The 22,213-nt window shown below is 29.8% G+C and overlaps 1 long non-coding RNA gene and 1 pseudogene across 1 annotated transcript; one reads left to right on the forward strand and one right to left on the reverse strand.

The window, feature by feature from the left end:
* Positions 1 to 3,596: 3,596 nt before the first annotated feature.
* Positions 3,597 to 4,408, reverse strand: LOC141484166 (cytochrome c oxidase subunit 2-like; annotated as a pseudogene).
* Positions 4,409 to 19,143: 14,735 nt separating this feature from the next.
* Positions 19,144 to 21,458, forward strand: LOC141484228 (uncharacterized). Its single transcript, XR_012466534.1, has 2 exons — positions 19,144 to 21,001; positions 21,121 to 21,458. It is a non-coding gene; the product is annotated as an uncharacterized lncRNA (long non-coding RNA).
* The last annotated feature ends 755 nt before the right edge of the window (positions 21,459 to 22,213 follow it).

The raw sequence follows: 22,213 nt of genomic DNA on the forward strand, positions 1-22,213 counted from the left end.
ATATATATATATATATATATATATATATATATAGCTACAGAGGTTTGTAGAGTATTTTATGAGAGACATCCAGATCGTCCAAGTATTAGCTGCGGTACGGTAAATAAAATAAATAAAATATTCAATGAAACTGGTGCAGTATCAAAAATGATGTTAAAAAGTAATCCTGTACAAAGACGAAACAGGAATGACAGGAATGATTAAATCGTTTTAGATTATTTCGGAAATAATCCTAATGCCAATATAAGGAATGCCACTTTAGATTTGAATATTCCACGAGAAACTATTCGGAGATGTTACGGAAAAACAGAAACAGAACTAGAAGTATGCAGCCCTCCCCATTTGAATTTGTGAATTTTGACAACTAGTTTGGGATCCATTGATATTTAGAGCAATTCGCAAGTAGTGTTTTTGGATCAATAGTTGGTTATTTTGATATGTTACATTGACTGTATCGTTGTTTATTTTAGAATTTGTTTGTCAAAATGCGTCAGTTCACTTGAAATGGTTTAACAAAATGAAACCGGTCACAACAAATGTTAATCTTGTGAAAATTAGACAAAAGCTATTTTCTTTGTCCTATATTCAATATGAATTTCTACTAATTAAGTAGCTCATCATTCGAAGAAGTTGAAGTTTTAAATTAGAGCAACGCTTATTGAGTAATTGGAATATTTCTAATAGTTATTAATAATAATTTCATGCAGCTGTAAATCAACGCCCCCGTCTCGATCAAGATACTTTGCTACCTCTGTTATTTCTTCATGAAAATAATGAAAGCAGAATCGTGTTCAAGTGGATATAATTCACTACAGAAATTGTACAAAGAATACTATTCTACAATATGCCGATGATATGAAAAACAAATATTTATTTTGCAGAAGACTTATTGAGGAAATCGATCATCGAATCAGAGAAGATAGAATAACACAAAATATTCAAAACACTAAACACAAAATAGTTAAATAGGCACGACTCTGAGCACCATTAGTGGCGTAACTTCCAAGTCGTATTTTATATATATTGGCTGAAAAAATTTGTTTCAAAATATCGGGTCTTATTTTTAGATAAGTGTGGAACTCGGTATATAATTTATTCAAATTTATCTTCGTAATCAAAATAGCTTTCATTACTGCGAGACTTAACTATTTTATCATTTGTCCATATTTTGTTCATTTGAGAAAAAACTCTTTTCGACAGGTTCGTTACTTCCTGACAGATACATAACTCACTCAATAATTGTAGGAAAGTTTGTTACATGAAGATTAGAAATGAAGTTGCAAATAAGTGAAAACTTGTCAAAGACTTTCATATAGTAGCTGCTGCTAATAAACCATTGCGTGATCAGTAAATCCAGCACTTTCTGAACCTCTTTCCACGTAGGCACTTTTGTTGAATTTGCCCATTCACAAACTTCTAGTTCTGTGTTGAATTAACCTTTTTCCTGAAGTACGAAACATCACTCACTCGCAGCGCTAGTAGTTCGGTAGGGAGAAACATTGCCCAATCCTCATATAAACATATGGTAATTTACAATTAAAAAATAATGTTTTTAACAGGAGAAGATGTTCCTGGAGCAAAACTAAAATTTGCAACTGTAAAGGATAACAATGTTGTACCAAAAAAAAGTTGGCTTGCATGCCGTAATTCAAAAGTAACTGAAAAATAGGTGCATTATTAGACAGGTGACAGGTTAGTATACAGACTCTAGTAAAAGAGTAGCGGTAGATTCAAACTGTAATAAATGAAATTAAAAATAATTATGAGTTTCAGATTTATTTCCGAGTGAAATATGAATCAAATATAGATGGTAATGAAATAAATTCAATTAAATATAATAAATGAATATGATTATAAATTATAATAAATTATATAATGATAAACGATTGAGGTTATATCTCATTTTAATTGATGGTAAATAATTAACTATGAAAAATTTACTAATCATTTCATGTTTAGAGCATACATATGAATATTTATTTATTTTTTGCACTGTTAAATCCACTCCCCTCGGAGTATGTATCCATTTCTTACATCTAACCTAATTGATATGAGATTTTATAAATGGTATAAAAAACACATTTTCTTTCGGATATCGGTTATCAGACGTACAATTCGAAAAACAGCAATGCTTTGTTGGCATTATAGTAGCACAAAATAATTTTTTATATCAGATTTATTTTTTTGTAATAATAAATTAATATTACGTAAATAACACTGTTTCACATGTGAATAGTTTATGTTTGTCCCTACTACTAGTGCTGCCTCTCGTGACACGTTCGCTGTACTATTCTCAGGAGAAAGGCTCATTGATAGCAATGCTCCAAGTATTCTTCACTTGTTTCATTAAACTCGGCCACTGCAGTTTCTACTTTCCAGGTTATCTCAGAGACGATTTATTTCCTTGGCAAACTCTATGGCCGAGACATTTTGCCTTTCGAAAAACGTCTTAAAGATATAACGGCATTTGTCAATAATCAGAAAATGATTTTTCAATGACTGACATTTTTTTGAAACTTTTCAAAAGCACCGGCATTGACGCCAGCCACGTTGTTTTACTGTAGCCAAGCAGTTTGTGATACTCTGTATCGGTAGAAATACTATAATAGGGGAGCCCAATCGGGGATTTCTAGATTTATTAAAGCGCGGCAGATTAATATACAGGGGGATACCTTGTACCCGGTTAAGTACCTCCACCAAATATGAGCCCCATATATAAGGCCGCCTGTGAGGGATAAAGGATCAGATTAGTAAAAAAATGATCATCCGAAATTCTCGAGCGCGTCAGATTAAGGTAGGGTGAGTCAATTATCTGTTAAAAAGTGTATATTCTAGTAATCTGACACTTTCATTTGTAACTAACGTTACTGCAGTTTTGTATAAGTTTGAAAATGTCCTTCTGTATTGTAAGTATGAAAATGTCCGTATAGGACGAAACTGCAGTAACGTTAGTAACAAATAAAAGTGTTGAAAAACATAGAAAGTTTCATTTCTCTTTTCTTCATTAATTAATCAATTGATTATGAAAAATTAAAATTTTTTTGAGCATTTAAAAAAAATTATTTTCTTATAAATACAAGTATTCTACTTAAAAAACATACACTCATTTATTTGCATGCTATTTCCTGAGCTTTTCAATTGATTAAGTTCAATGAATAAAAAAAAATAAAAAAAATGTAGTTCTTGTCAGATTAAGCTAATCCCTCTAGATAATCGTCAGATTATGACACAGCATATCTAAAACATAAAGATGAACCATATAAATCTTAATTTGACGCGCTTGAGTATTTCAAAATTGCGATTTTTTTGCACATTATAATAATGGCCGCGAGTTTTTGTCAGATCGAAATCGTCAGATTATTGAATGAGAGCTTTTTTTTGTTACACTCAACACCCCCTTAGAAAATCTGACGCGCTCGATTGAATTTTTTTTCTTTTCACTTTTAACCCTTACATATAACCATCATCATGCAAACGATCAGATTAACATACCAACATTATTAAAAATACGTAGGATATTGACACTATTAATATCTGACGCGCTGGAGTATGTCCATATAACAGTATTTTTTACATATTTAAAAATCTATAGCCGCTTCCCCCACCGATGAAAAGGTATATATTATATAACATTTTTTTCTTCTTATCATCTAAGCTTTGCAACCTAATACGTCTCAATGACGCTCGAGTAAATCCCCATTTTGCATCGTGGGTTCCCCTGCTACTATAAAATAGTTTAAATTTCCATTGCTCATTATCGACCATCTAATGAAGTAATAGTAATTTCAAAAATTCATTTTGAAAAATGAGGAGAAATTATTTCTATAACAATAGGTATAAATCTGTGGTTAGCACCACAAATTTCAGAGCATTGACCCAAAAATATTCCGGAATGATTAGGTATAAATCTACTTTTATTCAATCGCCCAGGTGTTGCATCAATTTTTACATCTATTGAAGGAATTGGTCATAAGTGAATAACATCTGTGGCAGTCACTAATATTCGAATTTGGGAATTAAGTGTTACAATTACTCCATTATCAACACCTGAAAGATGAAAATTAAATGTATTCAATCCTTCAGTTGGGAGAATCAAATTCAATATTTTTAAAATCATAGTATTCGTAAGATCAGTATTAATTTCATCTAACATATAAATTGAACGTAAAGAAGAAATAGCAATAAAAATTGAAGTGATTGTTGGTAAAATATTTCAAATAATTTCATTAGTTTATCCTTCTAATGAATATCAATGGGAGAATTTATTTAAAAATAATCTTAATATTAATTGACCTACTAATAGTGTAATAATAATTAAAATTTTCAATATATGATCATGGAAAAAAGTTAACTATTCTATTAAGAAGGAAGCTCTATCTTGAAGTATTATAGTGTTCCAAGCCATCATTTATAAAGAAGGTTAATATTTATAAATGGGGTTTAAATCCAGTTCACTAATCTGCCATACTGAAATTTAGAAGTAAAGTAAGGTTACGCTGAGTAACCATGTTCGGCAGGAGTGAAACCAATCTTCTTAGATTATAGGCTCCTGAATTTTTTCGTTGGATGGTGAATGATTCTCATAAAATATATAGGAAGAAAATCACTCTTACTAAGGAAATTGAAGATCCAATATATGAAATAATATTTCATGTTTATACTAACTCAAATCCTCAGAAAATTCTAAGAATTCTTGTACAAATTGATAATCCGACTAGAGTGAACCTATTTGATGAAATGATTCAAAAATCAAATTTTGAGGGAATAAATGAAAAAGATTTATTTTGAAAAAAAACTTATGTTGAAAAAGTTATTCGAATATAAAAAAATAATAAAATTAAGATAGAAATGATTAGAATGATAGTTACTAAAAAAAATCTTTCTCAATTAAACTATTAGAAATTATTCATTCAGGTAAAAATCCTAGGCAGTGGACCTGCTGAATTGAAAAAAAAATTAAAATAAAGAATAATTTTCCTAATATATATTGATTTATAGATTTGAATAATTGGTTTAGGTAAAAAAATTGTATAATTTTGAATATAATAATAATATTTAATAAAATTAGAAAGTAAACACAAAAATATCAAAATAAAATTATTTTTAGGTATGAAATTCTAATTTGTGCTGATTTATTGAAATAAATAAGTGGTTTAGGTAAAAAATTAGTATAATTTCAAATAAAAAATAATATTTATTGAAATTAATATCAATAATAATATTAATAGGAGAAAATGCCTATAATTTTTCGTAATTTAATTTGATTTAATCCTAAAATTCCTCCAACAACAGAAATAATAATAAAAACTGAAAAATCAATTCTATTAAGGCTGTTCTTTAAAATAACTATAGAACTCAATTTTTACCAAGTCAATAAAGTAAATGCTATTTTTCAATTAAAATCTTCTGTAACATCGGGGAATCAAAAATAGAACGGGGCTATTCCAATTTTTAATACAAGACTTGAATTTAATATAAAATTTATGAAAAAATAAAAATTTATGAAGATAAATTCGTATAAATTATTTATTATTGGAAATGAAAATAAAAGAAATATAGATGGCGATCTTTGTGTAATGAGATATTGTATTACCGATTTAGAGGAGAATAATCTTTGTGGGGATTTCAATAAGGTGATGATTGAAAGAAAATTGATTTCCAAACCAATTCATTTTCCAAATCAGGAATATGAAGAAACAATAATTAGAGAGCCAAAAATTGGAAAAGAAAAAATTTAAATATATTAGTAATTATAAAGAAAATGAGTTGATTCTTTATAAAGGGGGTATGAGCCCAGTAGCTTAATTAGCTTATCTTTATTACATTTGTACAATGTACACAAATTTTTGATATTTGTAGAAATGTAATATACCATTGAAAGTAATCTTGCATCGAGCATTTTTTGGTCTTTCAATATTTATTAATAAAACTCTAATGATCATAGCACATAGCGAAGAAAAATTACAAAAAAAATTGGATATATGGAATGAAGTATTGATGGATTACGAAATGACGATGAATAAAAACAAAACACAGGTAATGATAATAGGCGAAAATAGAAAAAAAAAATGCAAATAGAAATAGATGGAACAAGAATAGAATAAGTAACATCGTACAAATATTTTGGAGTTATATTCGATGAGAAGGGAACACGAGATGCAGATATCAACAACAGAATTGGGAAAACATTGAAACTTTATTACGCCATGAATGAACAATTCATTAACACAAAAGAGATAACACGCAAAACTGAATTGAAATCATTTGAATCCATATACCGACCAGTGTTGATATACGGTAACACTAACTAAAAAAGTTTGAGAAGCGAAAATCCAGAAGAAGAAGGGTAGACCAAGAAAAACATGGAATAAGACAATATGGCACATATTGGAAAAAAGAGGAGTAACATGGACAGAAGTGAAACATTTAAGTACTAACAGAAAAGAATGGAAATTATTTTGTAAAATTAGTTGTTAAGAAAGGTGTAATTTTTGTTGGATATAACTCACCCCACACCGTTGTATGGTAAAAGAGACATTAGAAAAACTCTATGGTATTTTTTACGAAGTTTTAGCGCATACAATTTTTTCTGGCAGTTTTTTCAGTATTTTTTAGCATCAGAAAAAGTTTTATGAAAAGAAAAACGCAAACAATTACATTATATGAAATTATAGAAATCACATTCAATATTAAAGTATGTACTGAAAATTATAATAATTTATATAATAATAAAAAGGATGTATATATTTCAATCTGTATATGGAAGATCTATATGATATATACTACATATATACTGTTAAAAAAAGAGGGGGTTATATTGCAATATACGATCTTATAGGTTGGTATAGGGGCTCGAAATGGTATCCGAAGGCTTAGTTGGAGAAAAATAAAAAAGAGGGTATATGGAAACTTAATAAACATGAGTGATTTTCCAGGTATTTGCTTAGAAAGCTGCCAGACAGGGGAATGGCCCTATCTTAGCCCATAAATTTATGAGGTTATTAGCTTCACTACCCGAAATTGGAATGTCGCTTACCCGGTCGGAGAAAGTTGAGAAACCCATCAAAATGTATTAATCTTGGCAATAGTATTTCTATTACCTAGACGAGAGAGGGTACATCAAAGGATGCATTCGACAATTAGCCATCAATACAGTGGTCAACTTGCCTCGACTTGTAAGAGAGAAACAAAATAATTGTTGTGATAAATTTTGTAGATATAATTTGGACCAATTTTCTCAAGGTAAGTGCTATCTTCCAAAATTTATTACATAGCTCATGACAAAGTGATTCGTGATCAAATTGTATTGCGGCATAAAGTAGTTTTTCATGATTAGGAAGAGATGGTGAAAAGAAGAATAAGTAACCTTTTATTTTTTCCAAAATATGGGTTTTTCAGAACACGTTAAATCATCTTTGAGTGATTTTCAATTGATTTATTTTAGTAACAGATGTAGCGAACTTCATTAACGTGAAGTTGGGTATAGTATCAGCAAATTAACCGAAATATTTTTATGCTCCAACCGATAATTTTTCAAAATTGTTGAATTCTAAGATCAGAGAGCTAGCAAATATCACACCATCATTTAACACATCACACCACCATATTATTTAACAACAATAATGACAATAAATTAGTATCTTTTGATGTAAAAAACATGTTTCCAAATATTCAAACAAACGAATGTCTTCCTCTGCTGAAAGACATAATAGATAAACAGAATACTAATCCATATATCACTGAAGAACTATACAAAACCTCTTTGAAATTTGTCTCAAACAAAATTATTTCGAATACAATAAAAACTTTTACCTGCAAAATTCAGGTCTTCCAATAGGCTCACCGTTGACTCCCTTACTAGCAGATACATCTATGGACAACCTAGAAAAGACGCGTATCCTGAATAATGCCTTGCTACAGACACGCATTTTTTCATTGTGGTTTAGGTATGTGAGTAATATCCTCGTGGGTTTTGACGACTCAAATAGGCAGATAAATCAGTTCTTGAATTTCCTCAACACTCTTCACGATGAGATAAAATTCACAGTCGAAATTGAACTAAAACAACAGCTTTAAATTTCTTGATGTCACTATTACAAAATTTAATAATGAATTTCAGTTTAACATATTTAGAAAAAACAATTTTACTGACTGTACAATCCCCTTAGATTATTTCAGTCTATTATTACTTAAATTATCTGAATTCAGATAAATGATACATAGAGCATTTATGATTCCATCATCAGAGAAGGTTTTTCGAGAAGGAATGAGGGTCAAAAAACACATAGCATTTAATAACCATATTCCAGTCAACTTAATTGAGAAACTGATCTCCAATAAAAAACTAAAAATTGATCAGGAATGAACTATATTTTAATCATGAAGAACCTAAAGAAGCTCAAAAATATGCTAACATGAGCTATTCGGGAAAGCTCTCCGAAAATATAAGAAACTATTTCTCAAAATTTGACATAACATCTTTCACTGGTAAGAATAATTAGGGAGGGCAACATGTTATAACACGCGAAACCCAAAAAGAATAGGTGAAATAAATCAGGAATATATACACTAGAATATGGTGACTTTTCAGCAGCTTATACGGGCCAGACAGACAGAAATTTCAACATACTCGTGAGGTACCTTGAGCATGTATTGTCAGATAAAAATCAGCCATACTAGTCTGGGTCACAAGATCATTTTTTTGGAACTTCTGTCCAAGGGCACCGAAAATTATGATCCAGGGCTCATTCGATTCGGAAGTTCTATAGCAACTTTTTGAAAAATTCCAAGAGGGACTCGAAAAAATTGCAAAAGTAATAAGTCATTTAGTAAAAAAGGAGGGTTTGGTTTTTTGCAAATATCTAAGAAATATCAAAGATATCGGAAATTTGAAAGGAAGTTTCCTAAAAAAAATCTCGCCTCCAGGAATTCCATCACCAACATTTATAATTTTAGTTTATTGGCGAAAATAGCGCTAAAAGCGGGCGATGCGCGTCCCGCACGCTCTGACTGATATCATTATTAAGAAAAAAAATCACATATCTTCCAGACACTTGAAGAAACGAAACTCCATGGAAAAGATTTTTCTCGTGATTATTTCATTAGATATACTTTAGTTAATTACATGATTTTTACAAGTTTTCAAATTACATAAAAATCCTGATAATTTTTAAACTAAAGACCTCAATTTTTTTCCACTTCTTTCTACTTTAATTGAAAGCCTCCAAAATAGATTACCGTTTGGAAAAATTGAAAAACTTTGATTTTTCACTTTCTCATTAATAATCAAAGATGTTAAAAAGTGAATAATTCAATTGAAGCAATGAAAAAAAATTTTTTTCAATATTAAAATTCCTCCGTTTTTCTTATAGAATAAAGTTGAATCAAAATGATTTTTCATAATTTTCAGCTCTATTTGTTAAAAAAAATTGTTATAAACAAACAGCTGCTTATAAGATATTTGAGATTTTCATAGAGGGAGTTTTTATCAGTGATGAATATTATGATTTTTGAAAACAAAATCGATCCTTGAAAAAATGTTTTGCTTAAAAACGCATTCGTTGATTAACAATTTTTTTTGCTACTAAACATAAATATTTAGGAAAATGTGATGTTTATTCAAATCACAATTTCTTATTTCTCTTTAATATTCTGAAAAAAAAAAACGTTTTTATGAATTTCATTAGTTCGGACTTCCATTTTCAAATATATAAAGTGATGAGAAATACCTGAAACAACTTATAAAGGTTTTTCCGGGTTTTCCTGCAGCTGAAAAAGCAAATGCGCCACTGGAATCAATGAAGTCGCCCCGAAGCGCCAAATAATTTTTATTGTTGTTTTTATTTTATTTTTATTCAATAGAATATATTGAAACTATAAAAGAAGAATTAAAAATAAATATCTGTAAATAACAATTATATTGAGCAAAAAAACCTGAAATGAAATGAAATACAAGTAAAAATGAAAATAATTGAAAAAAAATTAAAAATAAAGAAATACAAAATGAAAATAAAGATAAAAATAAAAAAGTTGAGAGATTTCAAGACAAGTTAGTTCACGATGTTTCGATTATTGGTATCCACAATCGTCTTCGGGTGACGACTGGACTGATTTCTGCGAGAGATGACTATTTATGGGTCGTTTGAATACTTTCACTTATTCCCGCTTTCCATTTTTTTTCACGCTTCACTGGTTCAGTGGGAGATGACCATTTTTCGCTTAATGATGAGTTTCCATATTTTTATTTTTTTTTATTTTTATCTTTATTTTCATTTTGTATTTCTTTATTTTTAATTTTTGTTGAATTGTTTTTATTTTTACCTGTATTTTATTTCACTATTATTTCATTTCAGGTTTTTTTGCTCAATATAATTGTTATTTAGAGCTATTCCTTTTTAATTCTTTTTTTTTTAGTTGTTTCAGGGATTTCTAATCATTTTATATATTAGACAAGGGAAGTCCGAACCATTGGAATTCATCATGAAATATTGTCAATCACCTTCGAACAAATTTTTTTTTATTTATATCTTCCTTATTTATTCAATAAACAATTTGTTTGAATAAATTAATTCTTTCAATATTTTTGTGTAAAAAAGTTTTTTCTATATTTGAATTTTCTTTTTGGTAGTATTTAAAAAAATATATCGTAAAAATGCATTTGTTTAAATCAAATTGTGTATTGAACAAATAAAATATAAATTAAAAGTTTTTTTCAGAATATCAAAAGGAAATAGGAATTATGATTTTAAAAAATCGTTTGTCAATATTCATATTTAATAGCAAAAAAATTATCAATCAACAGATGCGTTTTCAAATAATACATTTTTTTAAAGAAACGATTATGTCTTTGAAACTCATATTATTTATCACTGATAAAAATCCCCCCAAAAATATTTCAAATATCTTATAAACAATACATTTGTTTATAAGATATATATAATTTTTCAAACAAATAGAGCTTAAAATTATGAAAAATCATTTTTATGTGACTTTTAATAGGAATACGAATAAATATGGATATTAAAAAAATATTTTCATTGCTTTAACTGAAAATGTTCCACTTTCAACGTCTTTGGTTATTGATAAAAAAGTGAAATCTATTTTTTTTATTTTTCCAAAGAAAAACTCCAAGGAGTGAAGAAAATTTGAGGTTTTTACTTTGAAAATTATTAGGGTTTTTATGAATTCAAAACTTGTAAAAGTTAGTTGATTATCCTAAGTATATCTAATGAAATAATCACGGAAAACATTTTTTTCCATGGATTTTCGTTTATTCAAGTATCTAGAAGATATGTGATATTTTTTTCTTAATAATGATATTTAATGGGTTAAAATAATTTTTATTATTCAAAGGTCCGTATCGGTCAGCGCGCTTTTAGCGCTATTTTCGCTCCTTAATTAAAATTATAAATATTGGTAATAGAATTCCAGGAGGTGGGACCTTTTTTTAGATAATCACAGAATAAAAAAAACATGAAAATTCTCCGTTCTCCCTTCCATAAAGGAAGGGAGAACGGAGAGTAGCATAGTTCTAGTTGGACACTCAATGTCCAACTAGAACTATGCTACTCTCCACATTTGTATTTGTGAATTTTGACAACTAGTTTAGGATCAATTGATATTTGGAGCAATTCTCAAGTAGTGTTTTTGGATCAATAGTTGGTTATTTTGATATGTTATAGAATTCAAACAATTATTGTTTTGGTAGATCAGATGGGGCATTGATAATCCAGGTAACATTTTTGTTATTTCAGGTACCTTTTACAGGTACCAAAAGGACATTGATTGTATCGTTGTTTATTTAAGGATTTTGTTTGTCAAAATGCGTCAGTTTACTTGAAATGGTTTAACAAACCGTAATAGGTCATAACAAATAAAATATTAGTGAAAATTAAAGTTTTTTATAATAGAAAATAGAATAACACAAAATAATCAAAGCACTAAACACAATATAGGAGGCTTAGAGTCGTGCCTTCTAAGTCGTATTTTTGTATTTATTGGCTGAAAAAAATTGTTTGAAAACATCGGGTCTTATTTATAGATGTGTGGAACTCGGTATATGATTTATTTAAATGTTATCTTCGTAAACAAAATAGCTTTCGGTACTGCGACACTCACATGTTCTCTGTAAATATATTTTTGTCCAGTGTCAACGAACTCATCTCTGAGAATTACATATTCAAGAATTTTTGACATTTCAAATGGATTGCTACTAGTGCTTTCAGTAGTGTGTTCTGTAAATTTCGGCAAAACAAATCGATTAAGTCACGTATATGTTAATTTTGTTATGTTTTTGGTCGAACATTCTACTTAATTTTTTGACAAAACATTTATTTTTAATATTAATTGCCCAGCTACACTTTTGTATAGATAATTCGTATTTACTTCTTAATCTGGAGGCTCGTTTTCAAAAGTGGATTTATCCGGGCAATTATTCCTTCCTCCTAATATCAACAATCATTATATTCTAGATGAGTATTAAACGCACATAGTTTCATATATACAGGTCGTTTCTTTTATCATGTGGTAACATTGTTATATTCTAACCGATACGAAAACGATGAAATAGAAAAAAAGGTAACTGTCATCGGGAAAATACAATGGTCGAATAAAATTTATGGGGACTCTCGCCCTTCTCGAGTTATACCGGGAAAACCAAAAATGCTGTTTTTCGTTTTTTTCGAATGGAAATGTTGTTTCGGAGAATATAAAAAAATGGACACAAAAAATATTGTATTCGAAGTGTATTATGACGACGTAATAATAAATATTCGATAAAACGTTTCGTGTTAACATGACCAACACCAACTTTATTTTAAAATATGGACCTTTCTTTTTTATTACAGATATTGATAAAGCAATAAATTCACTATCCAAAGGTTTATCACATTTGATATTTTCATAGCGTTTTATTTGAAATAACTACCATCATCAGTGACAACAAATTTAAATTACGGTTCTGCCGTTACTTTTGTAAATATTTTCGATTTCTTCAACATATAATTCAGACAACCCAATAAATTCGACAGGCAGGTACCCCAACACAATGAAAATTCGTACTTTTTTGTTTTGGAAATTTTTGTACTGCCGTAGTTCTTCTTTCAAGTCTTATTTATCCCTAATCAATTATAATTCGTAATATTTTTATAATTCTCAATCCTTGAAGTAACGAAACTATCAGTTTTTGGTCAATATTCGATTATTGTATGATTTGGTATGATCAAATAGCATATCAATTCATTTACCATCTTGAACGCGTAGGCTTTGCTTAGTTTCTATGACAGGAAAAATGAATGCGTTGTTGATATCTGTTGAGAACTGTCAGACGTTTATGAACATATCAAAGATGTATTCAAATGATGAAAGGACAAATATGCTATTTAGTTATGCAAAATCAAATAGAAATCCTCTTTTGGCAAAGAATATGTGTGTTGAGCTATACCCGAATCGTCGTATTCCGAACATTCAAATGGTTAGACGATTGGAAATAAATTTGAGGGACTATGGTGGATTTGACAGAAAAAAAAAAACAAGAAAATGTGTAGTTACTGGAAGTGTGAAGAATCAAATAATTGTTAAATAGCAAATATTACCACATTAACATTTATACAGTGAAAACATCTTTTTTTTTCAATTTGGGATTTTTCAGTTACAAAAATTATGCTAATCAAGATTGTTCTTTACGAGAAATTGCCCACGAAATAGAGATTTCTGTAAAATCCACCAGAACTATTTTGAAAAAGTACAAATATAAATACAGTAGGATACGCAAAGTTCATCACCTCAATAAAAGGGATTACGGCATGAGACTTCGATTTGCGAAATGGTTAAGACGTAGAAATAGTGAAGTTGGAAATATTTGTGAAAGAATAATATGGACGGACGAATCAAAATTCACCAACAATGGTTGATTTAACAGAAATATCCATTATAGGGAAACCAATTTCCAAGAAAAGTTCGGAATAAATGTTTGGTTGGGAATTGTGGGAACAAACATATTTGGCCCTTTTACGATGATCATTTGGATAGTGAAATGTATCTTCATTTTCTATTCAATGAATTCGATGACCACTTAGATGAATTGTCACTGAATATCTGTCATTAAATACAATATTTTCAACAGGACGGTGCTCCTCCCCATAATGCAGCAATAGTAAGGGAACATTTAGATGCAATATTTTCAAGAAAATGGACTGAAAACAATGAACCAATTAACTGGCCAGCTCGATCCCCAGATCTTACTTCTCTAAATTTTTTTGTCTGGGGATACATAAAGGATGAAACCAAGTACAGATATCGACCATCTCAAACAAAAAATAAGAGATGCATGTATTAGTATAATTTGTTTTTCATTTCTTGATATTCTCCGTAATAACAATTCCATTCGAAAAAAAACAGCATTTTTGGTATTTGAAACATGAATCCGACACTCGAATCATTTCCCGTGAAGTAAAAATTTTAACTTGTACTACACATCCCAAAATAATGAAATTTCATGGCAATATCTACATAATATTTCCAAAATACTCCGTAGGTTCTTTTGTCTATCTCTACAAATATTCAAGCTGAGAATGTTTCAATTCATGAAATATTTGTGCAATTTGATTGAAAATATAACTAAAATTTAGAATAACTTCTCGCTTTATCTCAGATAACTTATTTCAGCTGGAGCTGAAAAATGTTGAGGAATTCCACAAGAAGGCTGCGTTCAAATCACATTTGAATATAGAATAGACACTGAACTTCAGACATCCTACAGACATGACGGTACAGCCAGGAACCACGAAGTCCAGAAGAAGGAGACAAAAGAAATTGGTTCAAATGAGTTTCTATTGAACAGGACTCCTACAATTCCAGACGATAATGGAGCTTCTCAGGCATGCAGGACTTTAGAATCCAATTCAAGAACTTCAAATCCATGATGCAAATGAAAATTCAACTCCTCCACAATGTCAAAACTACCAAAACAATGAAGAAATTTTCAAATCTACTCCAACAAAATCTACATAAAAAAAAGAAACACAAAATAAAAAGTGAAGTGAAATCTTCCGATCATCAGAAAAAGTTGAAGAGGGGAAGAACTACTTCAATAAAAGCAACAAAAACGAATCAAAAATGCCCAAAGCTCAAAAAGTTGAGGAAGGAGATGAAAAAATTGATTGGCTCAGTTTATAGAACGCACTAGAAAGAGTAATGGAAGAAGAGGAGTATTCAATGGGACAGATGGATTCCGAAAACCATTCCAAAAATATTTAAAAAGGAAACAGACTGCCCTATTGATGTTGCTCTGCGAAGTTTTAGGAGACTTGAGGAGAAGTTTTTAATTGTGGAGAACTTTATCCAAGAGCACAAGACAAATCCTACGACGCGTGAGATTGTCCTGCGTTGGCTAATCGGTTTCTATAATAGCTTCAAAGTAGTCAAAGACGAAACGTTGCATCTTGCAATAACATTTATGGACATATATATGCAGGAGAACAACGAAATGAGATCTACTCTGCTTCAATTGGTGGCCCTATCAACCTTGTGGATTACCAGTAAACACTTGGGCTATATCGCTCTCAAAGTTGAAAATCTCGTATCCACTCATAATGGTGGACCCATTTTGAACAAAGTGTTTACAATAATGCAAACATCAGATTTCGTTTTGGACCACCCAAAATCACTTGACAAATATAATGATATTGCAGGAGTTCCAAAATGCCATTTTCTTGGACAATATATGCTGGAGATGGCGCTGTTGAAACACAACATAACTCCAATCAAACTTTCCCTGCAAGCGGTTGCTGCTCATTGTCTATCGATGAGAATTCTGAAAGAGGTCGTGTATCTGTCTGAAGTGTGGACAACTATTCTTGTTTCCCATACTGGCTATGAAATACGTGACTTTCAAGATGTGCTAGTGAGTCTTTCGATATTATTATAGAAGAGAAAGAAAATACTAATATAAGAGAGAAGTACGCAAGCTCCACTCATGCAGGAATAAGTCTGAACCCTCTGCAGAATGGTTCTATTTCTTTTCAATTCACGAAGCGTGAACATTCCCAAGGCAAGGTTGCCACAGAGAAACTGGACGGCTTTACCCGGAGGAGCTCGAGCAGTTCGAAATCAGAGGTAAAGTTTTCACGTAGATTTTTTATTCTCCTTATATCACTCTCGCTAGTGCTCATCTATATATTAGTTTCCGTTAATTTCATAAAAAAAATACTGACATTTCTGCGGTTGATTCTGTGTTATAATTCAATTCAGCAGTGAAACACCAATAACACTTTGTGGTACGTGTTGTACAGTATCTAGTTATACAGAGTGATCAAAAGAAAACTCAAAAGAGTTATTATAAGGAATTGCATAGGGAACACATTTTAGAAAAAAGCAAGAAATATCGATTTCTCATTTGAATTGGTAATTTTTTTCTGGTCTTCTTCACTTCGACCCACAAGCAGGAGTGTTAATAACCCTAAAACTTTCTGAAGTGGTTCGACTAACATGTAGTTTCAAATTCTTTCGTATAAGTCTTTGAATTTCCAAATTCCATCTATGGAATTGAAAACGGAATATTTTTGGAAGAGATGTTTTCTGGCTTTCAATTTCTGCATCATTGAACAAAAAACTCCCTTTTTTTGTGGAAAAAATACATTAAAGAATGTGAATTCTTCAGATGCTTCCTTCCTTAGCTAAATGAAGGGTGGAAGCAATGACCATCTGATTATAATTCATTATAAATACTCATACGAGGTTGAAACGAAAATTTATAGAAAACGATTTTTAATGAAAAATATTGATGTTTGTTTTAAGGTGATTGACAATGTTTCATGATGAATTTCACTAGTTCATCATCATCCGAAGACGATTGTAGATACTAACAATCGAAACTTCGTGAACTAACGTGGCTTGGAATCTCCTAACTTTTTATTTATATTTATTTGTATTTCTTTATTTTTTTGTTCAATCGTTTTAATTTTACTTGTATTTTATTTCACTATTATTTCATTTCAGGTTATTTTTGCTTAATATAATTGTTATTTTCAGCTATTTATTTTTAATTCTTCTTCTTCAGTTGTTCCGCGGAATTCAAATCATTTTACATATTAGACAATGGATGTCCGAACTAGTGAAATTTAAAAATATTGATGATGATTGAAAACTATTGATAATAAATCATAATTGAAGTCAGGTCTCGTGAACAAGAACTTTAATATTACTGAGAAAAAAAAATTTTCTATCATTCAAGATGCTCTGTTTTTCATTTTTTTCCATCAAAAGTCGTTTTCCACAAATTTTCGTTTCAACCACGTATAAGTATTGATAATCAATTATAACTCAAGCCAGGTCTCGTGAACAAGCACACCAAGATTACTGAGAAAAAAGAATTTTCTCTAATTCACGATCCACTATTTTTCATTATTTTCGATCGAAAATCGTTTTCCACAAATTTTCTTTTCAACCTGGTATAAGTATTGATAATGAATTATAACTCAAGCCAGGTCTCGTGAACAAACACTCTAAGATTACTGAAATAAAATTACTTTCTATAATTCACGATCCACTATTTTTCATTATTTTCGATAAGAAATCGCTTTCCACTAATTTTCGTTTCAACCTCATATGAGTATTGATAATGAATTATTACCAACACATAATCATCCTGTCCATATTGATTAACAAGTGAAAATAAGTCTTTGGTTATCATTGAAATTTCCGTATTAACCTGAGTGTGCTCAGGTTAATACGCGATTAAAAAATGTACTAAACCAAAAATTATTTTCGTTCGTAACAACTCCACCCTTTCAAGGCAAGTTTCGAATATAAACTGAAGCTTTATATTTAATGAATAAACACCTCAGGAACCTCCGCCTATGATTTTACGAGTTTTACGACCGTTTTATGACTTGGGCCCTCATTTTGTGCTATCGATAAATTATGAACGGACTATAAGTACAATAGTACAGTAGGTTTCGTGTGACAAGGACGTGTTTAAGTGAAACGGTCTCAATCTTTGTTGTTTACAGTGTTTTCAACTCAGAATCTATTCGAAAATTATCCTCATCATGCCACTAACGCTCGAACAGATGAGTAAAGTGAAAAACTGTGCTGAAATAGTTATAAAACAACTGTTCAAGGAACCATTTGAATGTGATGGTATAAAATTCTCCTGCTGTTCGGGTGCCCCTCAAGGGTCTAATCTAGCACCGTTATTATTCATACTATTTATAAATTACATTGCTCATAAATTGCTCTTTGCAGATGACATGAAAATATATCGTGAAATCCAAGATAAAGCAGACTGTTTCACTTTGCAGGAGGACATACATTCTTTGACTAATTGGTGTATTGGTTATAAATTGTGCTTAAACACGAATAAATGTAAAATAATGACATTCACACGTAAAATATTACCGGTAACATTCAACTAAGTACTAGAAGGTTAAAGTTTAACGCGAATCACGGAATCAAACGATCTGGGGGTTTTATTTGATCAAAAACTCACGTTTTCCAATCATTTTCAGAATGTAATATCAACTTCAATGAGAAATCTGGGTTTCTTGATATAAATGAATTAATACTAAGTAAAAATTTTTCTTTTGTGGATGATAGGGTGAGCTATTTTGCTATTTTTAAAAGTAAAGAGGATTCATCAGTTTTTTATTATTTTATTATTTCGTGAAAACTGTAACTCCCACAAAAATTTTGTAATGAATTTTGTTTTAGATAATGATATTATCTGAAAAAAAATTTCATAACTTTTATGGTAATAATCAAAAATATATATAAGTAATAAATTGTTTATAGCTGTAACAACTTTTTTTATTTATCTGACAGAAAATACATAATACGATTTTTATTTTTTATTAAAAAAAATGAGAGATTTAGATAGAATAATTTAACTTAAACTTTGTTCCATAAGTGATGAAATTGACAAATCCACGATTTAATATATTATAATACTACATTAGAGCAGGAAGGAACTACTGTATCCACTAAATATATTTGAATATTTTTCTTTTGCATGAATGTAGAAAAATAAATTTAAAGAACTAATGTATTATTTTATTTAATTTTCTTTTTTTTTTTTTCTATTATCAGAATTATTTAAATTTTTTTAAGTGACCTATTTTCGTCAGCCTTTAAGTTATTATATTTCATTCTGATAATTGTTCTCAGAATTAAAAAATAATATTTAAAGGAAAATCTTCTCTTTTTGCAGGTTTTTTTTTTAATTTACGACGCAAAGGCTAACCTATAAAAAAACCATATTTATTTTAAGCAGTGAATTAATGGAATGAGTTTTTACCTAGCAATTCATTTTCAAGGTCTCGTTCATAATCATTTTCTGTAAAATGTTTAGAACAAACAAATCCATTTTTGAGAGTGAATGTATCCCCTCTTTTGCAGCGACGAATCCATTCTTTTTACAAAGTTGTAGCAATAGGAAAAGATTGAAATATCACATCAGTAACACCACTTTTCTCTAAAGTCAACTGATTGCTTTCGCAAGTTGACACTGCACAAATACGACCAGACATTTTAACTAAAATTACAAGGTTATTTAATGGTTAGACAATTATTGCTATTACCATAAAAAATGTGAATATTTCCAATTTTCACCTTAATTTAATTTAAAAATGTTCAAAAAACAAAAAAGTTCCACAATGGCGAAAAACAAACTTCAAAATGGAAGAAAATAACAGAGTCTTATATGACGTCTACTCGTTACACTGGTTTGAAAAATGCCCAAAAGTACAAAAAATACGACTTTCACAATAACAAACTCAATGTTTCAGAAACCTAATTAGTATAGTTGAATAAACATTCATTCAAAATATACAAAAACAATGTAATACTGTCCGAAAATATTCCTTAAAAAATGTTAAAATAACACAGTCTTATGGCAGCTACTAAAAGTGTCACCAGTGTTACGTCACATCTGCTCGGCGCTTGTTTAACGTGGCGATATATGTAAGTAAGCAATCCTGTATGTCCATAACCGTTGATCCTAGTATACTCATCTTGAAATTTACATACCCAAATCTGGATCTGTCTTCAGAATTCAAAACAAACTTTACAGAATTCAAAACCAATCATAGCAGCAGTTTTTTTGTCAAAAGTTGTTTTATATTTTAAATTTCTTCGACAGATAACAAGATAATTTGAAAAATGTAGGTATATAAATATATAAAGCAAATTTTCAGAAGTCACTTTATTTTTCAAATTCATTCGACATATGCCAATGTTTCGAATTTTCTTTGACATATGTTTAAGAAATTTGAAAACTTGAGGAACTTTCCAAAAAGAAAACTGTGATTTGGCTGATTTTAAAGATATGTTCCATAATTAACTGAATATAGGGTTTGGTGTTTTTCAAATCACCACTACTGGTCCTACTGAAAAAATTAAGTTAAATATAGAAGTTTTCCTGAAAACTAGCGAACCAAACGTCAAAATACTAACCTATGAATTTGTTGTGGTGAAAGTAACAATTGACAGATGACAGGTGATTGTCAAAATGTACTTCGGTTACTTTTATGTTTTTTTAGGAAAACACAAACAAATAGTTTTTGTAATTAGGGAGTAAAAAAAAGTAATGTTATCTGTTACATACTTAGAGCTGAGTTGAATCATATGATTTTCATAGCATTTCATCATTACCATTTTCTAAGAAAAATATAACAACAGTTTCGGTTATCAACTAGTGTCTCATATTGGTAATGAAAACAATTGAACTGCCTAGGTTGATATAGGTTTATTTGAACAATTATCAAGAAAGCCATATCAAAACCTAGTAAACATAGCATAAACCAGTTCACTACATTCAAATTTTTCGTTCCCGTATTTGAAGTTTCATTTGTCGTGTGCCAATAGGCCCAAACCCAATGAGGTTGAAGAACTGAGGTTACTACCACGGTGCTGTTCCAAATGTAACCAAAAATAATATATTTTTTAGGTAACCGCCGTGGTTATCATTGTAACATATCTCAAATTCTAACGATGGAACCAGTCTCAGGTACCTATAGCAACCTATAAAATACTACATATTACTGACCAAAATAACATTTTTTTATTTTAAAAACAATTATTTTCCGCAGTAACTTTTTTATGTTGGTTTTCATTAATTTTTTCTAGAAAACAAATAAAAAAATAAACAAGTTAAAAAAAAAATTACAAGAAACATCAGTGGCGCACAGCTTTTGGACAATAATGTTAGCTGAACTATGAGACACTGCGTCGAGGATTTGAATTAATGAAGTGCTGACGAATTTTATGAAATCGACCCAAAATCGTAATCGGATGCATGAATTAATGTCGTATGCGAATTTTTTCGTGGTTCCAACTGTAAAAAATGTTCGTTTTATATTTTAGCTGATACTTTTTTTACTGTATATGATTTTGATACTCCATGTTCATTTTTTATATGAAATTTTATCTATTTTTATCTGCTGAAAATACAATATTTTTGGTAAGCTTCTATTTTTTAATGATTATTAATATAATCCCCATATTACAGGGACCATTTTCCTTTTTGTTATTCAGATTAGGCTGTACGTTTCCGATCTTACCACTTGCTTTCTGACCATTCTTTATTGTCATCAGTTTTATAAAAACGCAACACGTGTTTCGCCATACAATAGCTAGTGTAAAGACACTCCTGAAGACGTTTGTATCTGAAAGTAACTTCTATAAATAATCTACACATCTTTATGAAGAGTGTATTTTGAATTTAATTACTTTATTCCTTCCCTCAGAAATTTCCCACATTTTTTGTAATAAAATATGGAGAAGTAGAAAGCCAAAATGTTTTATTCCAGAAACTAATATCTCTTAAAAATATATTTAATTTAAATGGAACATCTCTGTATATAAAGAAAAATACTACTATTCTGCATTTTGAATGGTTTTAAATCTGAACCCGATAAAAGTTTGGCAAGATATAATCAAGTAAATATTCGAAAAATGTACACCTACAGAGCAGAAATTTGACATAAATATGTCTTTAAGTAGTCTTCACTCACAAAAAGATGTTTGTGCAACTAATTTATTTGTAATAATTTTATCTGCCGAACACCATAGGTTAAATCCTACAAATCGTACCGATATTAATTATATATTAAGTTCAAAATGTACATACACGAGATCTCTGTTTTTCAACTGTTCTACACATTCACCAAGAACATAATTTCTTAAAATGAATGCAGCGTTCTGCATTCGATTATTATAT

The sequence above is a fragment of the Leptinotarsa decemlineata genome, unplaced genomic scaffold, assembly GCF_025532065.1.
Source record: "Leptinotarsa decemlineata unplaced genomic scaffold, Ldec_3_MD MMD2_tig00005002_RagTag_RagTag, whole genome shotgun sequence".
Taxonomy (NCBI): Eukaryota; Metazoa; Arthropoda; class Insecta; order Coleoptera; family Chrysomelidae; genus Leptinotarsa; species Leptinotarsa decemlineata.